Here is a 25,390-nt window from a genome sequence, read left to right as displayed (position 1 = left end):
ATAATCAGTTTCCTCCTATGGTTGCTGCAGATCCAACAAATCAGAATCCTGCTCCTTGTTCTATGTATGATTATGCTAAACCTACTTTAATAGGAGCTTAATCGAGTATAGTTAGACCTGCTATTGCTGCAAATAATTTTGAACTAAAACCTAACAAAATTCAAATGATACAATAGTTTGTTTAGTTTGATGGTTTGCATGACGAGGATCCAAACACTTATTTGGTGAATTTCCTAGAGTTTGCCAACAATTTTAAGATCAATGGCATTTCTGACGATGCCATTCACCTTCAGTTGTTTCCTTTTTCGTTGAGAAACAAAGCTAATCAGTGGTTTAACTCGTTACCACGAGGGTCAATCACTACTTAGGAACAAATGACCGAAAAATTCTTACTTAAATATTTTCTGTCGGCTAAAATGGCTAAGTTGAGGAATGATATCTCTTCTTTTGTGCAGATGGATCTAGAAACACTCTATGATGCATGGGAGAGATACAAGGATCTATTGAGAAGGTGCCCTCACCATGGGTTACCTTTATGGTTACAGGTTCAGACTTTTTACAACGGTGTGAACACCTCAACAAGACAACTCATCGACGCAGCCCAATGGAAATTTAAACAACAAAAACCTGAAGAGGCTTATGAATTTATTGAAGAGATGTCACTGAATAACTATCAGTGGCAAGTCATAAGAATAAAGCCAACAAAAGCAGCCAGTGTTTTCAACCTCAAAGCGGTTACTATGCTATCTAACCAGGTAGAACTGTTAAATAAAAAGATTGACGGTCTGTATGGTTCTACTCAGGTACATTCAGTGATGAGGTGCGATTCAAATGGAGGAGAAGTACACACAGAATATCTATCTTTCAACCCTAACACCGAGGAAGAACAAGTTCAATATATGGGTAATAATAATTCTAGACCTCAAAATAACCCATACAATAACACTTATAATGTAGGTTGAAGGAACCATCCCAACTTCTCGGGGGGTGGCCAAGGAAATCAAAGGCCATAACATCCCCCAGGCTTTCAACAACCACCTTACTAGTATGAAAAAGAAACCAAAGCTTGAGGAGATGCTAATGAAATTTATCTTGGTGACAGAAACTCAATTTTAGAATACTAAGACAACACTTAAAACTCAACAAGCTTCGATTCAGGGGCTCGAAACCCAGATAGGCCAACTTGCCAAACTGATTTTTGAACGACCATAAGGTAGCTTGCCGAGTAATACTGAATCAAACCCAAGGGAACAACTCAATGCAATTACCGTTCGAGATAAGGAAGGGTTAGTTGAACCTGAACCAGAGCCGAGGCAAGGAATTGTGGTAAGTGAAGGTAAAGGTGAGACGGACCATAATGAGCGAAAATCGGTAAGTATAGAGTACAAACCTCGTGTGCCATACCCCAGTGCAATAAGGAAAGACCTACGGACGAACAATTTGGTAAATTCCTTAAACTATTAAAGAAATTACACATTAACTTACTGTTTATTGAAGCTCTTTCGTAGATGCCAAATGTATTTAAATTTTTAAAGGAGCTTTTAGCAAATAAAAGGAAGTTGGATGAGGCGTCGCATGTGGAGTTGAACATAGTTTGCTTAGCCATTCTTCAGAATAAGCTACCCAACAAGTTGAAAGATCTAGGGAGTTTTACGATTCCTTGTTTCATTGGTAGTTTAAACGTTAAAAATGCTTTGGCTGATTTAGGGGCTAGTATTAATGTCATGCCCTATAAAATGTTTAAACAACTATGTCTTGGGAAACCAAAACAAACTAGGATGAGCGTTCAATTGGCAAATAAGACAATCAGATTTCCTAGGGGTATTATTGAAGATGTACTTGTTAAAATTGGCAAATTTATATTCCCAATTGATTTTGTTGTTCTAGATATAGAAGAGGATAGTGACGTACCTTTAATTTTAGGAAGACCCTTTTTAGCAACTGCTATAGAACTATTATTGATATTGGTACAGGTGAACTCAAACTTCGTGTGGGTGATGAAAAAATCACTCTTCAAGCTCGTAATTTGAGTAACACATCGGATATCAAGGGTGGTTGTATAAGTTATGCTACTAATAGTGATCATGTGGTGCAACCTTCTTTGTAGGAAACATGTTTAAAGAGCATACATGAGCCATGTTCAAGTAACAATAAAGGACCCATCTATGAAGAACAAAGGCTACAAATCGAGGAACTAGATGAATGGCGGACACAGAAATCGAGAACAAACAATAAACCAAAACCATGCCATGACGGGCTCAATTTTTCACCAAATCAACTTAAGGTTGGAGACAAAGTACTATTAGATGTAGCGGACCCTCGTATTGCCACTTCTAAACCTAATGGAGCAATCCCTTTTACGGTACACAACATTTTCCCATATGGTACAATCGAGGTAACTCATTCTAAATTCCGCACGTCTAAGGTAAATAGTACTCGTCAAAAACCTTATTTTAATGAGATTGATCGCAAAAATAAGGAGTGTAAACTCCTCGCACCACCATGACCACGCACCCGAGAGGTAAGTCTAGCTTAGACTATAAATAACGCTTCTCGGGAGGCAACCCGAGCACTAACAGTGTTAATTTCTTTAAATTTTAGTCTTTAACATCTAATCATTAACTGAATCATTAAACGCAGGTTTTCCAAATCCACACGGCCAGGAAAACGGGTGTGCCTTAGACCGTGCTCATACCATGGGCTGCGACACGGCTGTGCGATACGGTCTTATGAAAATAGAGCAAATTTTTTCCCAACACGGGATTCGATACATTGCCACGGTCGTGCGATGTGGCCGTGGGCAATTCTGCCAAATCAACACTGGCATGCAACACGCCTGTGTCTATAAGCCATTGTAGAAATTGAAAAATTAACACGGGAGTGCGACACACCCGTGCCCACCAGCTGTGGTTGAACCTGTCAAAATAACACGGGTGTGTGTATTTATACACGGGCGTGGGAGAAATGAACAAAGCAGGACACGGTCGTGAGACACAATCGTGTGCACCAACATGCCCAAAGAACATGGGCATGGGCCAAATTTCGGACGCGCCAATATTTGAAAACCACGAAACACACGAGCATGACCGTGTGCCCCAGAATCTATATAAACCCCCACTAGTAATCATCCCTTTCCCCAAAAAAACCTTAACCCTAGCCGCCGCAATCTTTCCCCCCACCGACCGGCCACCCCTAACTCTCCTTTCTTATTCTATTTTCTCCCCTCTCTTGCCCCTCTTTCCCCTCTTCTTACCCTTGCGCACCCTCACTACGGATCACATGGCCTCACTACCCATGCTCGTGGCTGTCGCACCAATTCCACAACCTCACTAGGATCCACCCTCTCATCCACCACCTGTGCATCACCCAGTTCATGCAGTTGCTTCACTCTCTGACATCTCTGAGCGTCTCACTCGATTCGAGCAGTAATGTTTTCAGTGCTTTGATAGATTGATGCAACCTTACATCAGATTTGTCAACACCTTCACATCTCATTGCCACCCCCACCTCACGAACCATTTGGCGATGAAGATTTTTGAAGATTTTTTATTATCTTTATGTTTTTACTTTTATCTTTTTAAAACTACTTTTAATGTTATTTCTCTTTAATTTTATTTTTACTTCATCCTTAGGTTTTAAAATTCATATTAGGCAATTTATGTTTCAGCCATTTCTTTATGAGTAATCATGCTACTTTATATTTCCTAAAGAGTTATTGATTCTATCGCAGTTATAAAGAGCTCCAAAACCCACTATTACTTAGGAATTTGCAACTCCACGGGAAAAGGTCCTCCACGACTGCCATGTCTTGCTCGACCACCACGATAACCTCTTCGCTGGACACTGCGGTTGTGAGACCCAACCTCGATCACCACTGGAGTATCCTCCTCCAATCTCACTGTTACCTTAGCCCACTACTTTCCATCACTCCAATTCAAGGATTCCATTTAACATTCAAGAAGTTTCACCTCTCTCCCTATCTTATAATCTTATATCTATATTCTTCAGTAAATCTATCTTTGTACATTGAGGACAAGTTACATCTTAAGTGTGGGGGAGGGGGGTTATTCATATCATTATCAGAAAAATCCCTGAATTTTGCCTTATTCTCACGTGACTCACTCATATCACTAATAGAATGAATTTTGATTGATTTATGATTTTTATTGGTATGTCCTGAATTAATACATAAGCATTTATGCATTGATTGTTTAAACTTTAAGGAATTAGAGAATCAAGCATGATAAGTTGATTTTTGAGAATTAAAATTTTTTAGGTTGTTCCCCCAAGTTTAGGTATTATCTTGAGTTGAAATTCACATGTTTAACATCAAAAAGCCATAATTTTTGTGAAATCTTGAGCCTTTAGATCATATATTATTTCTTTCATGCTCACTTTTATTGTTGCTATGAGTGCGTCAATATTGATTTGTTATTCTAGAACTTGCTTCGATTATGCATGTCAAGACCACACCATTTGATTTGATATGTTGAGATGATAAAGGTACCTAGGTTTAACCCACTTACTCCATAAAAGTCTACCCTCATAATTAACCATTAGTGAACCCCCTTAAGCCTAACAAGCCATTCATTGATTTACCCTCAATATTAACCCATAACCCATTATTGTTGAAATCCTCTCATTTGATCCCTATTTTTATCGAGATTTGATTTGAATAAATTGCTTAGATATGTTTTATTTTTGATAGTTAGCAAAGTTCTATGTTATTTTGATTTGTTCTTAAATATACATACATACATACATACATATTAGTAGTAATTTTTTGTTCTTGAGCTTAAGTATTTAATTCCATATTCCATGAAGAAAAGCTCAATTCTAGGATCTTCTAATTATGAATGTAATTTGTCAGTTTTAGTATTTTTCTAGTTAGGTAATTTTTTAATTAAATCTTGATTCTAACCTTTTCTTTCAGCTTGTGACCATGCCCCCTAACCAAAGCCACGTTACAACCCTCTAAAGACCTTTTGATTGATGTATCATCTCAATATATAATGGTTGAGATTTGATTTTCATGCAAGCCTATGGTAATAACTTTTCATATTGACTGTGGAGTGCTAAGTTTCCTGTCCTTAAACACCTCGAGTGATTTGAGTGAATCTTTAGTGAGGATGTGAAACTCTGTGATATTTTGAATCAAAGGTGATTACTTTGATAAGGGGAGACACCTATGTTTTCGTCATAAAATGCTCAAGTTGGAATGTTTGAAACTTTGATGTTTTTCGAGTTGAATTTTCAATGTATGATTACTTATGAATCTTCAATGTTTGAAACTTGGTATGATACTATTGATGAGAATTATAAATTGAGAGGAATTTATTTTGATTGTGAGTTGAAGATTTTGCTTGAGGACAAGCGAACGCTTAAGTGTGGGGGTATTTGGTAAGTCGTAATTTATACATATTTTTATCCCATGCTTAGCATATTTTTGGATGAATTATCATCAGATTTGTGAAATTCGATCCTTCTAATTCTTTAATTTCATGTTTTATACTTAGGTGAGCATAAGAGAGTAAAAAGAGTGAGAAACAGGCCAAAAACGAAGAAAATGGGTCAACAAGGGAAATCAACACTGCCTGGACTTCCTCACACAAGTAGTTCACACGCCCATGTCTACTTTAAAAACTCTAAACACGGCCTAAGCCACACCACACGTGTGACAGCCCAAAATTGACCCTAGTCGGAAGGTGGTCTCGGGACCACAAAACCGAGGCATAAAAATAATTAAAATTTATTTTGATGCCTATAATATGTGTGCTCATGTATGACATTTTATGATGATTGATTTAGTGTTATAAGGGTGAATTCCACAAGAAAGGACTTAGTAATGAACTTTGAAAGTATGATAGGAAATGTGTGATGACTAATTAAAGCATGCATGCAAAATAATGGACTTGCATGTCAAATTCCCCTTTATAGGTGGTGGCGGCCATGACAAGGAGGATGGGCTAAACATGTCATGAAACATGTTTTGTTGGTGCATTAGGGTGAAATAATAAACAAAGGTGTATGGGTGATAAAAAATGAAAAAAAAATGTGTGTGAGTGTGGTAATCCCCCATTGCCGTGAGTTGTAGAGAAGGAAAGAAAAAATTTTGTTCATCCTTTCTTTGAGCCAAAACTAAGGAAGAAGGAGGATTTTTGCTTCATGCTTGGTTTGGAAGAGATCTAGAAGGAGATTTGGCTAAGTTTGCATCAAGATTAAGGTATGTATGAGGTTGTGTTAGGAGTTTCATGCATGTTTTGGTTGCTAACTTGATGTGCATGTTAGCCATGGCTCAAATCTTTGTTAAGCCATGGAAATGGTATTTGGCCAAAGTTGTTATGGTGATAAAGCCATTGCATGCTAAGTGTGAAGCTTGATGATGATGCATGCAATGATGGATTGTCTACTCTTGAGTAAGATTTTGAGCTTTCTTTTGTTTTATCATGATTGAAGTTGAAAAGGAGCATGATTGTCATATTCGCCATGATGCATTCATGAGCATGGTTCATGCTTCTTGCATGTTAGTTAAAATTTGTGTTTTGGATGGCTATGGACACCTTGAAATTCGCCATGCTCATATATGTATATATATGTTTGCACATGATGTTTTGGTTATGAAGGAAGTGATGAATAAGTTTGTTTAAAGAAGAAGATGTTGAAGAATAATTGTGAAATTGTAAGCACATTCTGCCTAGCACACATATGAGTGCTTGATGCTATATTGTAAGTTTTGAGCTACAATATGCAAAGCATTAACTAGTAAAATGCATGCTGTTTTTGTGTGGTATTAAGTGCATAATTGGCCTCAACATGGACAAGTATATTCGGCCTTGGGTAGCCTATTGAAGGCCTTAGCTTTTCCTTGATGCTCGAATAAATTGTATTGAATTGCTTGATGTAGTATAAAATGTGCATGACCATTGTGTATTCAAGCTAAAGGGTGGCCATATGACCATTTAAATTCCTTGTCATATTCGCCATAAGCTAGCACAATGAGGTTTTGATAAATTGAATTTGTTTGAATTAGCTCAAGAGCTAAGAGGGCCACAATTGGACAAGGGGAAGGAAAAAGTAATCGAATAGCCGTAAAAGCCGTTCGACAACATCCGAGGTAAGTCCTCAAGAAGTGACCTTACTTGAATTATGTGGAATGAAATATGGATGTATTGATTATTGATTTATGTGTGTATGAGTATTGAATGATACCGGGCTAAGTCCCAAGGCGATTATGTTAGTGATTATAATTGTGTTTGAGCCTTAGTAACGAAAATAAATATGTATGTCCAATGATTATTGATGTATGTGTGCATGAGAAATTGAATGATATCCGGCTAAGCCCGAAGACAATTATGCTGGAAATTATAACCGGTTAAGACCAAGGCAATTGTGCTAGTGGCTACATCCGGCTAAGACCAAGGCATTCGTGCGAGTCATTCTATCCGGCTAAGACCAAGGCATTTGTGCAAATCGTGATATCCGGGTTAAGTCCGTGAGGCCTTGGTGCGGGTTACCATAACCGGGCTATGTCCCAAGGCGATTGATCGAGTAGCGACATCCGGTTAAACTCGAAGGTATGTGATTTGAAAATTATAAGCTTGCTGGAAAATTTCAGCTAATGCACTTGTGAAATTTCCCAATGACAAGGTAAGTGCGGTGTGTGCTTTGCTGCGCTAGAGTATCTGGCGTGTGAATATCCGCTCCTATGATGGAACGAGTTATCGGCCTTAATGAAGCCGTTATTTGTGTATGAACATAAGAGTTGGGATGGTGAAGTAAGTATGATTATGTGAATGTGCATTAATGAAATGATGCATTTAACTATGTGAATGTATTGCTGTAATTAGAGTTGATTATATTCCTTGAGACTTACTAAGCATAAAAATGCTTACTCATTGCTTTGGCTCTCAGTTTTCTAGATTTCGCTCGATAGCAATCGGATTCGGGATCGTTGAAGTCGAAGTCATCCACACTATCAAGCCCCCATTTTGGTATAAATTCTTGGTTGAACTTGAAATGGCATGTATAGGACTACCCTTGTTGGTTTAAATATGTTATGATGTATATGTGTACGGCCATGCGAAAATGGCTCGTAATAGTGAAGTATCAACTTAAACTATTTGCGGTTTGTATATATATATATGGTGTCATGATGTGACTATGAATTGGAAATGGGAATGTTGGTCACATGATCAGCCATTGGCATGGTTAAAATGATCATATGTGGACCTATGTAAGGCAAGACTAGTTGGTTCATGGAGACTACAAAATAGGTAAGACCTACCTTAAAAACAGATGCTGCCAGCTGCAGTAACGTGAATGTGAAAAATCACCAAAATTTGTAGGAATGGTATTAAATAGTGAATCAGCTATGTAAATGAACATTGATGAGTCTATTTTCATATGGAAGAAACGAAATGGTCATAGGAGTTACATGTTAAGAGATATTAAAGCTATTGTGAGACAGGGCCAGAACGGTTTCTGGGTTCCCTGTTGCAAATTTAAAAATTTACTATAAATTATCCAGAAATAATTAGGAGACATACCTTATATTTACAGATTCCATTTTGAGTCTATTTTCATTAGAAACAAACGGCACCAGCATTAAAGCCCTGTACAGAGAGATATTCAAGTTATACCGCGCGAAGGTCAGAGCAGTCGATCCCTGTAACCTGGGTGACTTTAACTAATAAACTGTACCAATTGGCCCGACCAAAAATTCTAGAAATAAATCCATGGATGGATATATGAGTCTAAATTCAGGGAAAATTTACGAAACCAGTTTCCGAGTTTTGAAACTCGAGATATGATTTTTAAGGCGACAGTGATGCAGTTTTTCCAGCCTGACTGGAAATGTCCAATGGATGGGCAAAACAAGTGAACTTGGCTTGCTAACCCCTCGTGTCCGACACCGGCGATGGTCTCGGGTTCGGGGTGTTACAACACGGGCGTGTCTCTATCAATCCCAAGTCTAGTTCTACTCGAAAAAGGCCACTCTTGAGGGTTTTGAAGGATTCTAAAGCCTATATAAATACCCCAGGAGGAACCTAGAGATAACACGCAGAGTAGGAGGCAAGAAACTACTCGAAGAAAGCCAATTGATCCATCTTAGAAGCCAGATTCTCCTTCAAGACTGAAGATCTCCCTTCAATTTCCTTCGGGATTTTTGGGTTTCTTTATGTTTTGTTATCATTATTCTTTTGAGATGTTTTCTTTTACACTTATGAACTAAATCCCTTAAATACCTAAGGGGAATGAAACCTAAGACGGATCTTGTTATTATTTTCTAAATTATATGATAAATATTTGATTTGATCTTAATTATGTGTTCTTAATTCTTGCTTTAATATTCCAGGATATTGATTCAAGTATTGATGTGCTTATTCAGAGCAGCAAAAGTCCCTGTCTAAGAGTAGATCTAGCATAATTAAGCGGAGTTGATTGCACCCTTAGACATAGGCGACATAAATCTTTCGGATTAGAGTCAAACCTAATAAGGGAATCCATAGATTAAGTTAATGCAACACTAGGGGTTTTAATTAGAAAGAGATTTCAATTAATCAACCTAGGGTTAGACATTGTTAGTCTTGAGAGAGATAATAATATAAATAGGGATTTCTACAGATCAAGTCAAATGAATAAATCATCTAATTCAGAGTCAAATAACAAGTGAAGTCTAAGTGGATTTTTTCCCTTGGGTATTGTCTAAATCAATCAATTTTCCCAAAAGTATTTCCCTAATTTACTTTCTGTGCATTCTTAGTTTAGTTAATTAGTTTAGATAAAACAAATCCTCTTATTTTTAGGCTAGATAATAAAAAGAAGGTTAATACTAGTACTTTTAGTTCTTGTGGGTTCGACATTCCGGTCTTGCTATAAACTATACTACTGTTTGATAGGTGCGCTTGCCTTTATCATGATAATAGTTAGTTTTCAAGTATGATCAATCATAAATATAAAACTCATCACGAGATATCACATCACCAATGCTATCTCAATTTCAAATCACATATATGCTTACTCTCCAGCTATTAACGGGCCTGCTCACACAAGCTGTGGGTCAAGACATAGCTACACGGTGCTGCTCACACAATCTATCAAGTAACCGCAATATATGAAGGTATACTTAACCACTAGTAGGATGTATAGGACCAGCACCCGGATCACAATATCACAATAACCCCTAATTACATGTCATTCGTATCCTAATCTATTCCTAAGGTTCAATCGGGATTTTCACGTTTGGTTAATCAACATCGAACATGTCTGTATTCTCGTATTCACAGTTTATGTGATTGTAAAGCATTTAAAATACATTTATAGTGAAACTTATTACATACGAGCTTACCTCGAACGCTAAAACGATGAAATAGGTCGATTAGTCAAGTACTTTGTTTTTCTTCCGATCTAGATCCGAATTTCACTTTTCTTGATCTATACGTAATCAAATTTAGCTTGTTTAATCACCTCACTATTCAATTTAATCCAAAACACTTATTAAAGCACATTTACACTTTTGCCCCTAGTATTTCACAACTTTTACAATTTAGTCTTTATTTCATGAAATCACAAATTCATGCAATTTAATACCAACCCATGCTATCTAAATTACAAATAGGTCCTTAGTAGCCCATATGTTTCATTTATTTCACATTTTAACCCCAAAGTTTTCACGTTTCACAATTTAATCCCTAATTTGCATTTTCAGTAAAAATCACTTAACAAAACTTGTATAACTATCATCAAAAATTCAAAACCTATTGTCAATCATCAAAATACATGCTTATTCATCAATGTAAACATCCTAAATCTTTAACAGTTCTGCAAAATAGTCCCTGGGCTAGCTAGACTAAGCTGCAATGATCTCAAAAACATAGAAATCATTAAAAACGAGACAAAAATTATACCTTAATGAGCTATATAACCATGGCTAAATGGAAAATCTAACTAAGGATTTTCTTTTCTTCAATTTTTTGTTCATAAAGATGATAAAAGATGATAAAATGGTTTTGTTTTATTTATTATACCTTAAATAATCAAATTAGTTATTTAACCTTATTTATAAACATTATAAATAACTTAATATATGCCCATAATTGTCCACTCACAATTGAAATGGTTTAATTACTACTTAAGGACTCTTAATTTAAGGTTCTATAGCTATTAAATACCTTTAGCTATTAGAACATCCCTTTTGCACTTTACGCGATATAATCCTATTTATCAAATTAAGCACTCAAAAGATAAAATTTCTTAGCGAAACTTTCACGCAAACATACTATCATGTTGTAAACATTAAAATAATAATAAAATAATTATTTTGAATTTAGATTTGTGGTCCTGAAACCACTGTTCTGATTTGACTAAAAACGGGCTGTTACAAAATGGCCCTTGAAAACTCCTTCAAATTGCATTCAAACCCCTCCACTATTCATGCCTTTCTAGATTTGCCCCTACCACAAAATAGCAAGTTTGAAAACTTCAAACATGCCACATGCATGGCCGGACATGGAGGGAGTATTTGGCTACTGATTTTGGCTATTTTTGGTAGCCTTCTCAACCTATAAATACCCTCTTGGATGCTCACTTTAAACATATCTCAAACCCTTATCATCTCTTCACTTTTCTCTCATTTTTCTCTCTTCATTCCCTTCCATTGTTCCTCATTTTCTTCCCCTATTTCCTTACCAATTTCACCTCTTGAAAAAGAGTCAATCAACCACCATTTTGAGAAGCATTCAATGTTCGTGGAAGCCTCGGTTCAACAAGAACAAGCGGAGAAGGAGGAGTGGAGCTATAACTGTAACACCCCGTACCCGAGTCCGTTACCGGAATCGGACACAAGGTGCACACAAACTTAACTATTTTCACAGTCCATTTAGAAATTTCCAGACTAGCTGGTCACTGCATCACTGTCGCCTTGAAAATCATATCTTGAGTTTCAAAGCTCGAAAATTTGTTTTGTAATTTTTCCCTGAAACTAGACTCATATTTCCATCTACATATTTTTTTCTAGAATTTTTGGTTGAGCCAATTAGTACAGTTTATTAGTTAAAGTCTCCCCTATCCCAGGGTTCGACTACACTGACCTTCGTGCGTTACGAATTGAATATCTCCTTGTACAGGGCTTTAATACTGATACCGTTTGTTTCTATAGAAACTAGGCTCAGAGAGGAATCTATACATATATGGCATGACTCCTAATTATCTCTGGTTAATATACAATGAATTTCCAAAGTCGGAACAGGGGATCCAGAAACCGTTCTGGCCCTGTTTCACGAGAACTTTAATATCTCTTAACATATAACTCATATGACCGTTTCGTTTCTTCCACATGAAAGTAGATTCATCAAAGTTAATTTACAAAATTTATTCACTATTTAATACCATTCCTAATATTTTTAGTGATTTTTCACATCCACATCACTGCTGCTGTCAGCATCTGCCTTTAAGGTAGGCTTTACCTATTTCATGATTTCCATGATTCAATTGGCCCCTTTTGCATACATAGCACAAAGTGTGATCATGATTAACCATCCCAATGGCTAATCATTTCAAAACAATTCCATACCTCATAATGATCAACAAACAAACGATTATGGTACTAGGCAAAAAACGTATATAAGCCATTTTCGCATGGCCATCCAAGTTTACACAAAACCGAAAGGTACATGACCTTCAACAAACGGGTAGTCCTATACATGCCATTTCAAAGTTCAACCAAAATTGTACCAAAATGGGGGCTTTGATAGTGTGGATGACTTCGACTTCGATGATCCCGAATCCGATAGCTAACGAGCAAAATCTATAAAACAGAGAAACAGAGAAGACGGAGTAAGCAATTTATGCTTAGTAAGTTTGAGCAAGAGATTCCAGCACAACAAAAGCATAGCATTCATAAAGCTAACGGATAATTTCATATGCACAAATTCTCAATATCATACTCATTTCACATTCCAACCCCTATGTTCATACATAAGGGATCATCTTAGCCAAATACCCGGAAACCCATTACTCGACTGAGCGAATATTATTCGAAGGGAATCAACTAATTCAAGCACATATGAACATACCTCATTGTTGGAATTTTCACAAGTGTATAAACTGAAATTTTTACAGCAAGATTGTTCGTTCTCGAATCACGTACCTTCGGAATTTAACCAGATATAACGACTCGCTCAAATGCCTTCGGGACAAAGCCCGGTTATAGTAACTCGCACGAATGCCTTCGGGACTTAACCCGGGTTTAGTAACTTGCACAAATGCCTTCGGGCTTAGCCCAGATTTATTAACTCGCACGAATGCCTTCGGATCCTAGTCCGGATATAGTCACTTAGCACAAGGCCTTCGGACTTAGCCGGACATCATTGAATAACCGAGCACAATTATCAATAAATTATGACACATTCGTATTTCATTTTCATTAGCAAAACTCACACAAGGCACTATTCACACTTGAAATTTCGGCTCAATAGCCACACACAAAGAGCATGATTTTAATTTGCTTTAAACATGATCTAATCAATTCAGAATTTAAGCTCTATTACTCAAGTACTTACCTTGGATGTTGTCGAGCGATTTAACTGACTACTCGACTACTTTTTCCTTCCCTTTATCGGATTTAGCTCCCTTTGCTCTTGAGCTTAATTTGACAAATAAATTGATTTAATCATTTGAGCATCGAAGAGGAATTCAAGGTACTTAGCCAATATATATACTCATTAGGCATCAAAGTCGCATATGTACGAATCATGAATCGAACTCAACACATTAGTTAATATTCCTCTTAGCCAATTTTCTAAGCCAAGAATAGGCATCAATATGCTTGCCTCTAACCGAATGCATGTACACCAATTTCCCTCATGTGGCGAATATGCATGTCCATGTTGAGGCCAATTATACACTTATTACCACACAAAACATCATACATTTTACTAACTAATGCATTCCATATTGTAACTCAATACACATCTATCATTTCCTTCATAACCAAACATCATCATAAGTAAGTATATACCTTGAGATAGTATATATATGTCATACCAATACATCATGCTCAAACATATATACATATATATATGCTAGAGCCGAATCTCAAGTTGATTGTAACTAAACATGAACATGATTTGAAACACAAATCTTACTTTCCATGCAATGAGCATAAATCACACTTATGGATGTACCATGGCGAATACATCACGACACCATAATTTTGGTCATGATTACACAAAGAACTTAGTATCTCATTCAAAAATGCTTAAAGAAAATCTAAGGGTCCTCAATCCACCATCACATGTATCATCATCAAGCTTCATATTTAACATGCAATGGCATTAACTCAAAATCCACCTTGGCCAAATACCATCCCCATGATATAACAAAGATTTGAACCATGGGCTAATAAGAACATCAAGTTAGCAACCAAAAACATGCATGAATCTCATGGCACAACATCAAACATACCTTAATCTTGATGCAAGTATAGCCAAACCCTTCCTAATCCTCTTCCAAACCAAGCATGAAGCAAAACTCCTTCCTTATCCTTAGTATTTTCGGCCAAAAGAGAGTGAAATGGATGAACAAAATTTTTTGTTTTCTTTCCTACCTACACGGCAATGGGGAGGGAGAGAAGCCTTCACACACACATTTTTTTTATTCCATACTCCTTATTTTATTTATTCCAACATAACCCACTTACCAAACATGTTTCATGACATGATTTTGCCCATAATTCCTTGTCATGGCCGGCCACTAGCTATTGGGGGGGGGGGAATTTGACATGCAAGTCCATTGTTTTGAATGCATGCTTTAATTAGTCATCACACATTTCCCCATCATACTTTCAAAGTTTACTACTAGGTCCTTTCTAGTGAAATTCACATTTATAACTCTAAATCAAAACATCAAAAATGTCACACATGAGTTAACACACATTATAGGAAATAAAATAAATATTAAATTATTTTTATGCCTCAGTTTTGTGGTCCCGAAACCACATTCCGACTAGGGTCGTTTTAAGGCTGTCACAATAACAGCCCGATTTAATCCCTATTCAGAACAGTGGTTTCGGGACCACAAATTTGAGTCAGAAAAATATATTAAAAACATTTTTTGTGTTATTAATGTGTGAATTAATATGTATGAAAACCTCATTTGAAAATTTCACTGTTTGGATGTCCGATTATATAAAAAGGCTTAATCGCGTAAAATGAAAAAGTTGGTAGTTAAATGTGAAAGTGCCTAATTGTTGTTGTCTTTATAATATGAAGTATTTATGTTGCAATTAGACCATAATTATAAATGATAGATGGTTAAGGACATGAATATAATGTTTGTATAATTATTTCATTAAGGATATATTAGTAATTAAAGTAATAATATATGATAAATAAAACATAAAATTTAAAAGGCATGCATTCATCTTTTTACAAGGATCGAATGTTGTGAGAAAAGAAAACAAATAAAGCTTTAAAGTTTTGACCATATGCATGCTCCATTAAGGTATGTAATTAGTTCAGGTTTTTATAATTTTTACGTTTTTGAGATCGTTGCAGTGAAATGTACAAAGCCTATGCTTTAATTTTTGATTTTGATGAATATTTTGAGTTATTCCATTGATGAATAATTGAGTTTTGTGATTTTAGTTGATGAATTATGAAAGATATGTTTTGGATTAATATGTTCTGTATTGGAATTTTTGATGAATTTGAGTAATTAGGGCTAAATTGTAAAGATAATAAATTGAGGGACTAAAATGTGAAATAAATGAAATGTATGTACTTGTATGAGTACAAGGAAGACTCGGCCTAAGCATGATGTGTTCAAATTTTTCATATTTTGTGTTTTGTGCAATAGGGATAAATTTGTAAAAATTGTAAAATCTTAGGGGCGAAATGGTGATTTGCCCATTTATGTGTTTTTGGAATAAATTGAATGAAATTATGTTTGAATGAGTTTAATTTAAATATTTTTAGATCCAAAATCAAAGAAATCGGACTTGGATCAGGGGAAAACAAAAAAAATTGAACAATCATTCTATTCAGCCCGTCGATACCCGAGGTAAGTTTATAAGCAAATAGATGTTGTAAAATTTAAATAAATAATAGTTATATATGCTGAAATGAATTATGTTAAAGTATATATGTGGTAGCCGAATGTGTATATGCTTGGAAGCTATGTTTACAAACTCGATTCGACCGAAATACGACGTCCGGAAGCCCTGTACGAACCTTAGGAATAGCTAGGATACATATGTCATGACATAGGATTTCTGATATGTGTTCTCATGTAAGACAACATCTAGGACATTGGCATCAATATGTGATTACGTGTAAGACCATTTCTAGGACACTGGCATTAATATGTGATTACCTGTAAGACCCTGTCTGGGATAGTGGCATTGATATGTGATTATATGTAAGACCACGTCTGAGACGTTGGCATTGTACGATATGTGTGATTATCTGAGTATCATATTCAATTCAGAATGATTCAATAGGCAATGATAAGTTATGATTGAATGTATAATCGAGCTAAAAGGTTCAGGTATGTGCTTGTTAAATGCTTATATGAAAATAAGGTAAGATAGTTATTTGAAATGTGATATAAATTATGTATGATGCAAATGGAATTCTATGTATATATGATTGATCATATTCAACCTTATGACTATAAAATGTGAATATTTATGAGATGATTCATGAGTTACAAGCATAAGTATGTACCCTTGATTTAGAATAAGTTGATTCAACCTTGTTAATATAATGTTAATATGCATTCTTAGATATATATTTGCTTATTACTTACTAAGCGATGAAAGCTTACTATTTGTATGTTTACTCTCTGTTTTATAGATTTTGGAACTAGTAACGGGCTCGAGGATCATCAGAGAAATCTATCACACTATTGATTGTTTTTGGTACTTTATAAGTTTGAACTTGAACCTATAGCATGTATAGGGTAGATTATATTTGGTTAAGTTTGAAGTTGTGTATATATTAAGCCATGCGAAAATGGCTAATATGTTATGTAAGTATATGAAATTTTAGTCAAGTTTATATGTGTCATATGCATTGAAAATGGTTCGTGATTTTGGATGTGGTTTCGTTCGTTTGGTTAAAATATATATATATATATATATATGTATTATGTTTGGCTTATTTTATTAAGGCTGGGTATGTGTTTCGATCATAAGGTAAATTTGTATGCTAGTTGAGTTAGGTTATTTCATATGTTAGTTTAATGATACACATATTATATGTATGTGAGGTGTTGGATATGTACATGATGATATGGTTAAATTATTTCGGCAAAGTGATATTATAAGTGAAAAATTCATAGCTGTTTTTATCATGAATATTAGTTGTGATTAGTAATGTGCTATAAGGCTTTATTGTATGTTTAAAAATCAAGGTCGAATGTATCCAAGTAGTTAAATTTATTTGCTTGGTTAGTTTTGGATATACGATTTAAGTGAAAGTTATCAACGGTCATTAATGTCCATAAATAAGTACTTTGGTTTATGTGTAATGAATTGTATATGATGAAAAAACTTGATCACGTGATTTCGTGATAGGTTTTAAATATTTATAATTAATCATTCTTGAAACTAACTATTATCGCGATGTAGGTAAGTGTACCTATCAAATAGTAGAATAGTTTTAGCAAGACCAGATTGTCGAACCCAAAGGAACTAAAAGTACAAGTAATAACTGTCTGTTTATTATCTAGCCTAAGAATAAGGAGGTTTTGTTTTAACTAACTAATTATCTAAACTAAGAACTCGCAGAGAATAGAATTGGGGAATTACTTTTGGGAAAATCGATTGAATTAAGACAATACCTAAGGAAAAATCCACCTAGACTTTACTTGTTATTCTGGCTCCGAATTGGACGATTTATTCATTCAGCTTGTTCCATAGAGATCTCTAAGTTATGTGATTATCCCTATTCAAGACTAATAACGTCTAATCCCTAGATTGAATAATTGAGACCTTTATCTAATTAACACCCTAGGGTTGCATTAACTCGATCTATGGATCCCCTTATTAGGTTTCATCCTAATTTGACAAAATCTTGTCACCTATCTCTAGGCACGCAATCAGCTCTGCTTAATTATGACAAATGTACTCCTAGACAGGGTCTATTCCTCTTCTGAATAAGAGCTTATCTTGAATCAGTATCCTGGGATATCAAAACAAGAATTAAGAACACACAATTAAGAACAAGTTAAATATTTATCATACAATTCAGAAAATAATAACTAGATTTATCTTAGGTTTCATTCCCCTTAGGTATTTAGGGGTTTTAGTTCATAACTAAATAAGAAAACATCTCATAATAATAAAGAATACAAAACACGAAGAAAACCCAAAACTCCTGAAGAGAAATTAAGGGGAGATCTTCAGTCTTGATGATGAATCTGGCTTCTGAGATGGATCAATCGGCTTCCTTCGAGTAATTCCTTCCTTTCTCCCTGTGTGTCCCTTTTCTTCCTCCTCTAGGATGTATTTATAGGCTTCGAAATGCCTAGAAGCCCTCAAAATTAGCCTTTTCCGAATTAGACTCAACTTGGGCTCGGTAGGGACACGCCCGAGTGCGATTACTTCAGGCTGTGCTCGAGCCTGTTAAATTGACATGACCGTGTAGTCTGGCCGTGTGAGGAGGTCCAGGCCGTATTGATTTCGTACTTTGACCCATTTTCCCTATTTTTGACCCGTTTCTTATTTCTTTCGCTCTTCTATGCTCTCCTAAGTATAAAACATGAAATTAAAGCATTAGGAGCATCGAATTCACCAATTATAATGGAAATCATCCATAAAATGCATTAAACATGGGGTAAAAATATGTATAAATTACGGTTTATCAAATACCCCCACACTTAAGCATTTTCTTGTCCTCAAGCAAAATTTTCAACTCGTAATCAAAATAAATTCTTCTCAACTTATAATTTCTATCGTTAATATCTCAAAATAATCCACAGGTAATCATATATTGAGAATTCAACTCAAAGAACATCAAAGTTTCAAACACTCCAAGTTGAGCATTTTATTCTAAAAACATAGGTGTCTCCCTTAATCTAGGTAATTACCTTGAATTCAAAATGTCACAGAGTTTTACATCCTCACTAAAGATTCTCTCAAATCACTCGAGGTGTTTATGGACAATAAATGAAGCACTCAATAGTCAATAATGAAAAGTCATTACCATAAGCTTGCACGAAAATAAAATCTCCACCACTATAAATTGAGATGATACATCAATCAAAAGGTCTTTGAGGGTTGTAACGAGGCTTGGTTAAGGGGTGTGGTCTCAAGCTGAAAGAAAAGGTTAAAATCGAGATTGACTTGAAAAATTACCTAACTAGAAAAATAGCTAGTCATCAATTGCGTACAACAGAGCTTTTCTCAGAATATGGAATTTAACTTCTTTAGCTCAGAAGATTACTACTACTAAGATGTATACATGTTTTTTTTTAAGAACAAGTTAAATTACAAAATAGAATAAAACACAGCTAAGTAACTATTTCAATTCAAATCTCGACAAAAATAGGGATCAAATTAATTTAAGGGATTTCAACAATACTGGGTTAAGGGTTAATATTAAGGGTAATACAAGAAATGGCTTGCTAGCTCAGCTGGGTTTACTAAGGGTTAATCATGGAGGTAGGCTTTTCATGGCATGAGTGGGTTAATCCTAAGTGCCTTTCTCATTTTGACATATCAAATCAAATGGTGTGGTCTTAACATGCATAATCAAACAAGTTCTAGAATAACAATTCAATACTGACGCACTCAAAGCAATAATAAAAGTGAGCATGAAAGAATTAATAGATGCTCAAAAGGCTCAAAAATCTCACAAAAATTATGGCTTTTTTATGTTTAAAACTTGTGAATTCCAACTCAAAGTAATACCTAAACTTTGGGGAAACAACCTAAATTTTAAAATTCTTAAAAATCAACTTATCATGCTCGATTCTCTAATGTCTTAAGGTTTAAACAATCAATAAATAAATGCCTATATTTTAATTCAAGATATATCAATCAAAATCATAAATCAATCAAAATTTATCCTAAATATAATATGAGAGCTTTTCAAGAGAATAAGGCAGTCATTCAGAGATTTTTCTAATAATGAAATGAATACCCCCCACACTTAAGATGTACATTGTCCTCAATGTACAAAGATAGATAGGAAAAGATAAATTTGTAATCATAAGATAGAGGGAGAAGTGAAACTTCCTTTATGATGAATTCCTCGAACTGGAGTTTTGGAGAGTAATCGGTACGAGAGTGGAGGAGGATACTCCGGCGGTGGCAGAGGTTCATTAGTCCATAAGTCCTGCGCCAAAAGAATATTATATCTAGTGGTAGCTATGGTCATGGTCGATCAGGACATGGCAGTCGTGGAGAACCTTTCCGGGTGGAGTTTTTAGTTCCTATGCGTTGATGAGCTTAGGAGCTCTATATAACTGTGATAAAATTAGGAACTTTTTAGGAGATATTAGGAAGAATAATTACTCATAAAGAAATAACTGAAATTGATAATTAAAAATAAAATTCTAAAATCTAATAAAAAGTAAAAAGTAGTTTTAATAAAAATTAAAAATATAAAATAATAAATAAATTTTTTTAAACATCTTCATCGCTGGATGGTTTGCGAGGTGGGACTGGCGATGAGATATGGAGGTGTTGACAAATCTGTTGTAGAGTAGCATCAATATTGTCAAATCATTGAAAACACTGCTGCTCGAATCGAGTGAGGCGCTCGAGAGATGTCAGCATATGAAGCCAACGCATGAACTGGACGAGAGGGTGGTGGTGGCTGAGTCAGTGGTTCCTCATGCTATGGAGGGAAATCATTAGGAATGTCCTCATAGGACTCCTCCTCGGTAGATTGGGCGAGACGATATTGAGGAAGGTAGGTTCCTTGGCACTTTTCGATCATCCTCATGCTAAGCATGCTCGAGATGCCTTGTGGAGACATCTAGCCAATGAGGTTTAACGATGATTCTTGGGCTGCGGTATTGAGGAGCCCGAAGTGTCGAGCCAACCGAGTAACATAGGGGCCAAAGGAGATTACCCCATTCCTATGCCACCCCATTTGGTGCTGAATCGTGAGGGCAATGAAATAGGCAAGGTCAATGACGTGCCCGTGCAGCATATACCATAAAAAGTAGGCATCGTGAGTGTTGGCGATGCTAGTGCTCTCTCACTGTCCTATAATCATGTGAGCCAAAATGGCGTATAGGTACCTCAAAGGTGGAGGGAGAGCCAATGCCTTGGAGCGTCTAGGACTGTAGGTGGCCCCACTTGGTATTAGAGAAGTCCCAGCACCGTGAAGGAGAATGATAGATGTGGCGGTTGAGAGCATGTAAGTCATTCTCCTTCTTTAATTCCTCCGTATATAAACCCAGCGTCGTACCAAATTCTGGGACACTGAGCTGGCGGACTAACTTGCCTAGGCAAAATTGGACCGTGCTGTGATCATCGTAGTTCGTCATTACGGTCTGAAGATGGAATGTTGAGCATAGTTCCATATCTTCTCGAGGTATGTTGGCTCAATGATCCCAAAGAACAGCTCCCAAGGGTCGGTGGTTAGGAGGGCCCGAATCGCTTTAGCCAGCTGAACTTGTTCTACCACAGGCTAGTTGATGTAGCGGTCAGCAATTAAAGGTTGGGCTCGGAGTATTTGGAATAGTTTTTCTTGGTCCCTGATGGGGAACCTCAGGAAAGGGTGATGAACTTCCGCGGTAGGATCCAAGGAAGATGACGTTCCCTTCCTTTTCTTTGAAGTAGGGACAGTGGCCTTTTTACCACGTGAAGATGACATTGTATACCTACAAGTGGAAACATGAATTCATGTTGATGAGTAGACAAGGAAAAAAAATGCGACTAAATTCGAAAGAAAAATGCATAAATATGTTCAGCCACAACTACTAAGTTTTAACTAAAACAATAAGTTCAATGACCTATTTTTTTGTGGCATTAGCATGGTGATATAAGTAAAAATGGCAAAGAATTGAATACAACATATTCTACGAATGAATAGAAATGTCAACACAAAAGGCATGATTGTTTCAACTATCCTAACCATGAATATTCACTTCTAACTAATTAAATGGAGTAGAGAAATCATGTAATGAGTAAGATTTTGAACATGAAAAAGATGATGACTTGTTCTATAAATGAAATTTGTATGATAGAAATATGAAAATAATATGAAAAATAAAGATTACTATGATAAATAACATTATAAATCAGTGAAATAAAAGAGAAAGGAGTAAACAAAAGCTAAAGGAAAGAGATTGAGCGTCAAGAATGAAGTTGGGAGCGACGCAGGGGCGTGGCAGGGAGGGCATGTAGACTTGCAGTGGCTAGGGTTAGGGTTTTTTTGGTTAAAGAAGACAATGAATAGTGCAGCCTATTTATAGATTTTGGGGCACAAGGCCAGGTAACACGCCCATGTTCCCCAATTTCAGCCTGTGTGATTCGTGAATTTTGAGTTTGGGCATGTCTGACATTTAGTACACGCCAGTGTTCCTTGGGCGTGTGGGTGCACACGGTTGAGTTGCACAGTCGTGTCTGGCATTGTTTGCTTTTCCCACGCCCGTGTCAATCTAATAAGTTCGACCACGGGTGCTAGACACGGGTGTGTCGTACACCCGTGCTGTTTTAACAGGTTCACCCATGGTTCTTTCACACGGGCGTGTCGCACGCTCGTGTTGTTTTGGTAGGTTTGACCACGGACATGTCACACGGCCATGGCGTTTTATTGTAGCTCGTGTTTGGGAAAATCATTGCTCTATTTTCACATGACACTAAGCACGGCCGTGCTATTGGCCGTGTCTCTGTGGAAAACCTGCATTCAAGAGTTCCGTTAGTAAGCTAGGTGTTGAAGGCTAAATTTTTAACGAAGTTAATATAGTTAGTGCTCGGGTTGCCTCTCGAGAAGCACTTATTTATAGTCTAAGTTCAAATTATGTCTCCGTTGAATGGTCATGGTGGTTCGAGGAGTTTATACTCCTCATTCCTGTTATCAATCTCATCAAATTAAGGTTTTAAACGAGTGTTGTTTACCTTAAAAGTGCCGAACTTAGGGTGACTTACCTCAATTGTACCGAATGGAAAATACTAAGTACCCTAAGAGGGATTTCTTCATTCGGTTTAGTAGTGACAATGTGAGGATCTGCGGCATCTAATAAAACTTTATCTCCAACCTTAAGTTGATTTGGAAAGGTATTAGCTCATTTTGTCGTAGTTTCGGTTTATCGAGTGTTCTCAGTTTATGCGTCCACCATTCATCGAGCTCCTCGATTTGTAGCCTTCGTTCTTCATGAATAGGTCCTCTACTATTGTTTGAGAATGGCTCATGTACTTCCTTTAGACTCATTTCCTGCAAAGTAGGTTGTACCATATTGTCAGTTTTAGTAGAATGGGTGAAATTAACACCTTCAATTTCTGATGTGTTGCTAGAATTGCAAGCTTGAAGAGTGATTTTTTCGTCTCCCACACGAGTGTGAGTTCACCTGTGCCAACATTAATAATAATTTTAGCAGTTGCTAGAAAGGGCCTTCCTAAGATCAAATGAGTGTTGCTATCATCCTCTATGTCTAAAACAATGAAGTCAACGGAAAATATAAATTTATTAATTTTGACTAGCACGTCTTCAATAATACCCCTAGGAAATCTTATAGTTTTATTTGCTAATTGAATGCTCATCCTAGTCTATTTGGGTTTCCCGAGACCTAATTGTTTGAACACTTTGTAGGGCATGATGTTAATACTAGCCCCCAAATAAGCTAATGTATTATTAACATCTAAACTACCAATTAAGCAAGGAATCATAAAACTCCCTGGATCTTTTAGTTTGTTGGGTAGTTTATTTTAGAGAATAGTTGAGCAAATTGCGTTTAGCTCCACATGCGATGCCTCAAACAACTTCCGCTTATTTACTAAAAGCTCCTTTAAAAATTTCATTGCGTTTGGCATCTGTGATAGAGCTTCATTAAATGGTAAGTTAATGTGTAATTTTTTTAAGAGTTTAAGGAATTTACCAAATTGTTCATCTGAGCAGTCTTTCCTTGTCACGTTGGGGTATGGCACATAAGGTTTATATTCGATATTCACTAATTTGTTTTTATTATGACCTACCTCACCTTGACCTTTGCTTACCGTAGTTTCTTGCCTCGGTTCTGGCTTAGGCTCAACGACTCCTTCGTCATCTTGAATATTAATTGCATTGAGCTGTTCCTTTGGGTTGGGTTTAATATTACTTGGTAAGCTACCTTGTGGTCGTTCAGAGATTAGTTTAGAAAGCTGGCCTATTTGAGTTTCGAGCCCTTGGATTGATGCTTATTGATTTTTAAGTGCTGTCTCTGTGTTCTAAAAATGAGTTTCTGACATCAATATAAACTTTGAGAGCATCTCTTCAAGGGGGGCTTCTTTTCATGTTGGCAAGGTGGTTGTTGGTAGCCTGGAGGTGGTCTCTGATTTCCTTGGCCTCCCAATGAGAAATTTGGGTGGTACTTACAACCTGTATTGTAAGTGTCACTATATGGATTGTTTTGAGATCGAGAATTATTACCCATGTAATTTAACTGCTCGTTATCCATGTTGTGGCCATAAGGTTGGTATTCCGAATTGGTTAATCTACCTCCACTTGCTTCGCACTGCATTACTGGGTGAACCTGTGAAGAACTAAGAAAACCATCAATTTTCTTATTCAAGAGTTCTACCTGATTAAAGAGCATGGTGACTGAATCGACGTTATAAACACCGGCTATTTTTGTTGGTTTTGTCCTTATAACCTGCCACTGATAGTTATTCAGTGACATCTCTTCTATAAACTTATAAGCATCTTCAGGTGTTTTATTATTGATGGTTCCGCCAGTAGCTGCGTCAACCATTTGTTGAGTTGAAGGATTCAGGCCATTATGGAATGTTTGAACCTAAACCCAAAGCGGTAACCCATGGTGAGGGAACCTTCTCAGTAAGTCCTTGTATCTCTCCCATGCATCGTAAAGAGTTTCTAAGTCCATCTGCACAAATAAAGAGATATCATTACGTAATTTGGTCGTATTAACCGGCAGGAAATATTTTAAGAGAAATTTTTCAGTCACTTGTTCCCAAGTAGTGATTGACCCTCGTGGTAATAAGTTCAACCACTGTTTAGCTTTGTTCCTCAATGAATAAGGGAATAACCAAAGACGAATGGCATCTTCAGAAACACCATTAATTTTAAATGTATCGCATAGTTCCAAAAAGTTTGTTAAGTGAGCATTGGGATCCTCATCTTGCAAACCATCAAACTGAACAAATTGCTGTATCATTTGAATAGTGTTAGGTTTTAGTTCAAAAGATTTTGCAGCTACAGCAGGTCTAACTATGCTC

The 25,390-nt window shown here is 36.3% G+C and overlaps 2 non-coding genes across 2 annotated transcripts; one reads left to right on the top strand and one right to left on the bottom strand.

Annotated features, from left to right (window-relative positions):
* Positions 1-422: 422 nt before the first annotated feature.
* Positions 423-529, bottom strand: LOC128282932 (small nucleolar RNA R71). The gene has a single exon (XR_008273282.1). It is a non-coding gene; the product is annotated as a small nucleolar RNA R71 (small nucleolar RNA).
* Positions 530-24,964: 24,435 nt separating this feature from the next.
* LOC128283338 (small nucleolar RNA R71) lies at positions 24,965-25,071 on the top strand. Its single transcript, XR_008273680.1, has one exon. It is a non-coding gene; the product is annotated as a small nucleolar RNA R71 (small nucleolar RNA).
* The last annotated feature ends 319 nt before the right edge of the window (positions 25,072-25,390 follow it).

The sequence above is a fragment of the Gossypium arboreum genome, chromosome 10 (genome assembly GCF_025698485.1).
Source record: "Gossypium arboreum isolate Shixiya-1 chromosome 10, ASM2569848v2, whole genome shotgun sequence".
In the NCBI taxonomy this organism is placed as follows: domain Eukaryota; kingdom Viridiplantae; phylum Streptophyta; class Magnoliopsida; order Malvales; family Malvaceae; genus Gossypium; species Gossypium arboreum.
The sequence above is the reverse complement of the archived record's forward strand: the minus strand, read 5'-3'. Positions and strand labels throughout refer to the sequence as shown.